This window comes from Chinchilla lanigera, unplaced genomic scaffold (assembly GCF_000276665.1).
Source record: "Chinchilla lanigera isolate Chin_1 unplaced genomic scaffold, ChiLan1.0 scaffold00054, whole genome shotgun sequence".
NCBI lineage: Eukaryota > Metazoa > Chordata > Mammalia > Rodentia > Chinchillidae > Chinchilla > Chinchilla lanigera.
The window spans coordinates 8,925,407-8,932,427 of NW_004955455.1; positions in this window are offsets into that span (position 1 = coordinate 8,925,407).

The window sequence follows — 7,021 nt, forward strand, 5'->3', positions numbered from 1 at the left end:
GCCTTCCTTGATCCCACGCCAGGCTAGGATACGCATCTCTTCTTCCCGGGGCTCCCGGAGTGACTCTGAGCTCCTGCTGTCTACTGTGACTGTCAGTTTGCTCAGCTGCTCTGATCTGGTAGCCCTGGAGGGTGGCAGTGGGTCTTACCCACCCCCGAGACCCCCAGATCCCAGCGCACTCTGAACTCAGGCAGTTCGTCCACTTGCTACCTCGGCCTCCGCTGCCTGGCTGAGAATCTGGCCCTAGGAACAAATGCTGGTTCGGCCATCAAGTCCCAGGCCTGGTTGCCTGCTATTCGTGACACCCAGAGGGATTACCCAGAGCCAGAAGAAAGAGATCTGCTTTTCATCTGCCCGGACTCCTGCAGCACCGTGGGCAGCTCTGTGTTTATTTCTTCTCCGCGGCACTGGCATGGAACTTTCCTGACCATCGCTTCCCCATGACTTCGGATAGTGCCAGGCCCACAGGTGTCACTCATCACACCAGGAGACAGGACAGGCGCAGTGAATCCTCAGCTGCTGTACTCAATGCCCCACTTACTTCCCACCCGCGCCGCCACCTGATGAATTGTGTAACTGGCTCCATTTTTCAGATAAAGAAACTGAGGCTCGGAGAGGTAACGTGGCTCACCCAAGTCACGAAGCTAAGAAGTGGTAGAGCTGGGATTTGAACTCAGTTGTATCTGGGCTCTTCTTATGATTCACTGCCCAGGGCCTCAGGCTGCAGGATCAGGAAAGGGGAGCAGCAGAGAACAGGGCTCTCCGCCCCTCCCTCCAAAGAAAACAGGTCCCAGAGTGACAGGACTGTGGCTGGCTCCATAAATAACCCAGGTCCCTGGGCCCTGCCGGCAGTTTAGCAGCCGAGAGTGTGTGTGTAATACAAACAGCACTAATCCCCTGTCAGTTAAGCTGGATATCAGAGGAGACAAGCTTCCGAGCGGGGAGGCCTAATTGAATCGAATTGAAAAGGCGGAATGGGCGGCCGGGCAGCGTGGAAGCTCTGGAGGAGCGAGCAGGAGGCCGGGCGCAGCTGTCGGGGCCTTCCCAGGCCGGCCGGGAGCATTCCAGCCCCGCTGTAGGCAGCCAGGTTGGGGGTCCCCATCCGGGGGAGGGGGTTCCAGTCGGAGTGCCCCACCCCTGCCGGCCTCCCTTTATCTGCTGGCTCTGCCGTTTTCTCTCCATTGCTGACCCTTTTTCTGCTCCCTCTGTTATCTCGAATAATGTCACTGCCTCTTTAGAATCTATTCATCAGAGCAGAAGGAAGCCAGTGCTGACACTGATTAAAAAAAAAAAATACCATCTGTGCCTTGCGGGGACGAGCTCTCCCGACCGCGGGCGCCCCTGCCGCCGCCATCTCACGGGCATGGAGGGGTGAGCTGGTTCTGAGGGGGGCACCTCCCCCACTGGGGTTCCACCCCACTTGGAAGGAGGTCTCCACCCCTGCACTCTAGCTGGACTAGGGCTTTTCCCTTAATATCTTAAAACTACTTAAGAGGCCTGGGGGTGCAGTTCAGTGGTCCGGTGCTTGTCTAGCATGGGCGAGGCCCTGGATTCCACCCTTGATGCTGCAAAACCGAACCAAAAACTAGATAGAGGCTTGGCCAGCGTGTCCAACACCCCACAGGGCAACAGTGCCTGCTCCGTTCTTTCCCAGCCAGACTTGTTTGTGTCACTTGCTGGTCTCTGGAGATTGTAGGGTGGAGACACCTGAGCAGGTAGAGCTGCTCAGAGGGCCCTGGGGGACATGGAAAACAGGACTGGGCCACCGCCCCAGGGCTGGAATTAATAGCCTCTGAATCAGGAAGGAGACCAAGGCCCAGAGGGGAAGCCACTCCTGGAGGTCATCCAGTGTTGGAGAAACTTCCCGGCTTCCTGGAAGGTGCGCTCCTCAGCCTACAAGGCAGGGCAGAGATGGGGAGTCATAGTGCTGGCCTTGCAGCCCCCGTGTTGGAGAAACTTCCCGGCTTCCTGGAAGGTGCGCTCCTCAGCCTACAAGGCAGGGCAGAGATGGGGAGTCATAGTGCTGGCCTTGCAGCCCCCGCCCCCCGCCAGTGCCACGGGACTCTGCTCCTGTGTCCTCTGCCCCCTGTGCTGCTCTGCTCAGAGCTCACTAAGGCGGCCCAGTAGAGGGGCCAGCGTCTCGCAGTGGCAGCCCCCTGCCCTTTCTCCTGGTCTTGGGAAGGTGCTAGCTCCACCCACTGCCTCAGTCGTCCAGAAGCCTGGGTGGAGGTCCCAGCTGTGCCGCAAACCTGCCGTGTGGCCGTGGGAGGTCACTGCCTAGTTCATCCGCAGAGTGAGTCCCTGCGGCTGTCTCTGGGAAGGGTCTGGATGGACAGACCCCTCTTCTCAATGACTCCTCTCTCTGAACCAGATGGCAGTAACCTGCATGAGTGACAGCCACTCCGGCGCCCGCCGTGGACAGGGCCAGCCGTGTGTGCAGAAGGCCCCCACCCTGTGAAGGTCAGAGGCGGCGAGGAGCAGATGCGGCTGGCATGGTGACAGAAGACAGGCGTTTGGTTTGCAGGGAGCCTCTCCCTCCACGGTCACACGCCCTCTTCCAGACCGCTAGCCCCTGGCTAGCACTGCGGTCTCCGTGGCCACAGTGTCGGGCGGCACAACCAAATGCAGCCATTACCAGAGCCCCGAGGGACAGGGCCTGCCACCCGGTCAGTGTCCCCTTTCACGGGGGAACACATCAGCAAAACCCTCCTCATTAGCAAAGGGAAAGGAGGCCTGGCTTTGGAGTCAGGTGTTTCCAGATTCAAATCCAGTCTCAGCCACCTGCAAGCTGTCGCCTCTCTGAGCCTCAGTTTCCCTTCTCTGAAGAGGTCCAGGCCACATGTTGGATGTGCATGATTTGCTACAGTGTCCCTATTACCCAGCTTCCCTGGGGCCTCACCCGGTTCCTGGCACACAGTAGGTGTACAGTTAGTGTTTGCTGACTGACCAGCGCTCATAGCTAAGGGGCCGGCTCCTGCCTGCCACCTTTGGCAATAGTGGGGTGAGCAGCTCCTTTCTCTGGGCATGCACGATGCCCAGGGGGCCTGGGAGGCGAGGCGCACCCATGTAGGGCAGACTTGGTGCCCCACCAACCTTCGGGGGTCACTAGGCCTTGGTCCTTATAGTCCTCACCCGCCGCAGTGGGGCTCTGTGTACCTTCTGTGGGAGTCGGGGTGGTCGCTGCTGTCCAGATGCCACCGGGAGAAAACATCAGGGCTGCTGCCCCCAAACCTGCAGCTCTCTCAACTCCAGGTAGCGCCTGGCCCGGTGACTGCGGGCCAGGGACCCCGACCCTGACCCCTGACCCGGCACAGCAGCACTGAGGGAACGCATGGGATCATCTTGGAGGGTTGGCACACTGCCTGCCACGGTGCATTTGAGGAAGCTGAGACCTAGAGCAGAGACAGGTAGGACTCCCTGCTCTCAGGTGTGTAGTCAGCAGGGATGCAAGCGTGGCCCTGAGGTGGGTCCAGGACTCCACTTGCTTTTTCTGTGATGGCCCAGCCAGGAGAAAACAAAATGGCAAGAAAGAGGATGAGGTGGCTTGCTGTGTGACCACAGGCAGGTCTCTTTCCCTCTCTGGGCCTTGGTTTCCCCATCAACAGCAAATGAGGTACAGGACCTGTGACTGTCGAGAGTGCTTTTGTCCCTGAGGCTTTTGGTGTTACAAGCAAGTCACACGTGTGGCAGGGACGCTGGGGACGAGTGCACTTGTCTGTTTCAGTTCTGAGAAGACACCTGGTGTGGTGCTCAGGGAGGTCCAGATAGGGTGCTCCTTGGAGGAGGAAGCCGGTGGCTCCAGGCACAGCTCCTGTGAGGGGCACTCACCACACCGCTGGGTCAATCTGCCTGGCTGCCATGTTGGCAGGACTACGGGGCCGGCAGGACAGAGCTGTATGAGGCCCCAGGGCCCACGGAGGCAGTGCCGGGGCAGTGGCTGTGACGACTCAAGCATGTCACTTAGACAAGGAGTGGGCAGGGGCTTTGGGAGATCACCAGTCTTCTCCCTGAGAAGCGGCCCAAAACAGTGGCTGAGGCTGGTCTGGAGCCACACAGTCCCGTGGTCAAACCCAGCTCTGCCACTCGCTTGTCTTGTGGCTGCAGGTAGGTGGTGCTTCCTTTCCTGTGCCTCGGTTTACTCATCAACACCATGGGGACAGTGTCACAACGATCTCAATGAACTGGAAGGACTCCCAGGGATGAGGCACGCCAAGCAGGGGGCCCATGATGGGCGTACAACAGAGGCTGCTGTGAGCTCGGCACCAGCTCCGAACCCTGAGGGCCACGGGGGCGGGGAGGGGAAAGCAGGGCAACGGACTGGACATTCTGCAGAAGGACCAGCCAGAGGGCTTGAGAAAGCAAGCGCCACTTAGTGGAGAAGGTAGCTGTGTGTGTGCACACGCGTTGGGGCTGTTGCGCTAGGCTGAAAAGGAACTTAGGGCCACAGCAGCCAGCTGCCCGGTGCTAGACAGGGTCGTGGCCACTGTGGGCTCAGCTGCAGGGAAATGTGACTATGGACTGGGCGTCAGAGGTGAACATACAGACACAGAGTGAGCACGTGAACAAAGGCAGCAAGGAACCAAACGGCACTTGTAGCACCAGCTCCTTTTATCTAGCAGTGGACGCACACATATGCACACACATATGTGCACACACGCATGCACATACACACACACACACACACACACAAACACACACACACACGGAAAGGTGGAAGCCACTAATGAGGGGTAACCTGTGAGCAGTAAAACGTTAGAGCTTTGATTTTATTTTTGTTCATCTGAAGTTTCTACAGGATATATAGGCTGCTTTTGTAAATCCAGGCTCCAGAGCTGGAGGAGCTGGCCTCAAATGCAGCTCTCTGCCCCTTCCCGGAAGATGGCAGATGCCAAGAGACCTGCCATCAGAACGTGTCCAAAATTAGCTGGGATCCACGCAGGGCTGCGATGGGAATACCTTCTGGGTGCTAGACATGTGGTGAGGTGCCTCCTGAATGAACGACAATAAAAAGAGAGCCCCTGAGAGGCCGAGGGATCCAGGGGCCCAAGCACATGAGGTCAACTACGCCCTTTGACCTAGAACTGCCACCAAATGCGCTGGGTTGCCATGGCCCATGGCCATGTTCTCACGGGGGGGAAAAAGTCCTCACCCAACTTGATATGGTGGCATATGCCTGTAATCCCAGCACTTGGGAAGCTGAGGCAGGAGGATTGCTGGGAGTTTGAGGCCGGCCTGGGCTACATAGTGAGTTAAAGGCCAGCCTGAACTTCACAGGGACAGCCTGTCTCAAAAAAAAAAAAAAAAAAAACAAAAAAAAAAAACCTCACTTTTGGGAGTCTGTGTCCCACTAGACCTGTCCCTGGGCTGAAAGTTCAGTGAACTCAAGGCTGTGCAGGTGGCTATGAAATCCACAGGCTGGAGTATTGCTGCCTGGGGAGGAGTGCTGTCCTCTGCCGGGCTAAGGGGCCACTAGGGCTGAGTGCTGGTTCTCTGCCGAGGAAGGCGGGAGGCAGCCGAGCTGGGTGGCACTGGCTGCGTTTCACTGGCTGCGTTTCACTGGCTGTGTTTCTCCAACAGTGAACCGAGGGCTCTAGACCTTGGGGCTCTGGACCAACGAGGTTGACACTGCCAACCAGCTGTGTGTGCCATCCTGGGGCATCTGGGCTCTCACACTATGCTGGCTGACAGTGCCAGCTTCATTGGTTGAGAGCCCCAAGGCTGAGACACCTTGGTTCACTGTTGGTGAAACACAGCTAGTGCTAACTGGTTGGACATCCTTATTTTTCAGCACAAAACAATTACAATAGGGAGTATTTACTGAGCACTTACAATGTGTCAGGCACAGCACCTTCTGTGCACCTTCCCATGCAACCCCCTTGAAGCTTCTATAAGGGAGGGACAGTTATTCTCATTCTCTAGACGACAGTGCAGCTCCAAGGTGAACTGGGTGCCCAAGGTCATGTGGCTCCCAGGTCACAGCTGAAACCCAGCCCGGGCAGAGCTGAATGCTCAACCACAGGGCTGGTCTCTGGAGATAATCTCAGGGCCCTCTCGCTCAGCATCCTCAGCCTCAGCTGTATACCCGGGGCACCCAGGGACTTTAAGAAGATACTGGCAGTGGTTCAGCCAAGAAGGGGTGACTGCAACATGTGCAAATGTCACATCAAGGACAGGTAACCAGGAATGGGAGGCACAAGGTCCATAGGCCAAGTGAATAGGGTTGGCCCCTGGCCTCTGCTCCAGGGCTGACACCCTGTCTGCAGGGCGAGAGAGAGAGGGCCTCAGGCAACGGGTGGTCTCTGGGGGTCCTCGCCTCCAGACACCTTCACACTCCCAGGTCTGCCGTGCACCACCTCACCTCCTGCAGGCTGGACAGCAGCTATCAACAGCATCACCAAGACCAGGGCCTCTTGGTATGGGCTGCTCCTCTTTTTTTTTTTTTTCCTTTTTTTGGTCTTTTTGAGACAGGGTCTCACTATGCAGTTCAGGCTGGCCTTCAGCTCACTTTGTAACCCAAGCTGGTCTCAAACTCACAACGATCCTCCTGCCTCAGCCTCCCAAGGGCTGGGATTACAGGTGTGCACCACCATGCCCGGCTGGGTTGCTCCTCCAAATTGAGCAGGGAAAAAAATACTGCCCAGGCGGTAGACCCGTGTGCCTGAGTACCCCTGAATCCAGAGGAAATGATGAGGATCAGCACGGCACACTGCACAACCACAACCCCCGCGTGCAGAGCCAGGCCAGATCCCAGCACATTGAAGGTGGGCTCCAGAGTGAAACTGTCGGTCTTGGTTATTTCTCTCACTGCTGGGACAAACTACCCGACACCAAAGTTAAAGGAGGAAAGGTTTTTTAGCTCACAGTTTGTAGAGGTTCCAGTCCATCATCAGCTGGCTCTACGGCAGGGTGGCACACGGCAGAGGGGCATCACAGAGGAGAAACAGTTCATGGCGGGCAGAAGGTAGCAAAGCAAGCAAGCAAGGGATGAGACAAACCTTCTTCTGTTGCTTATATTGTACAC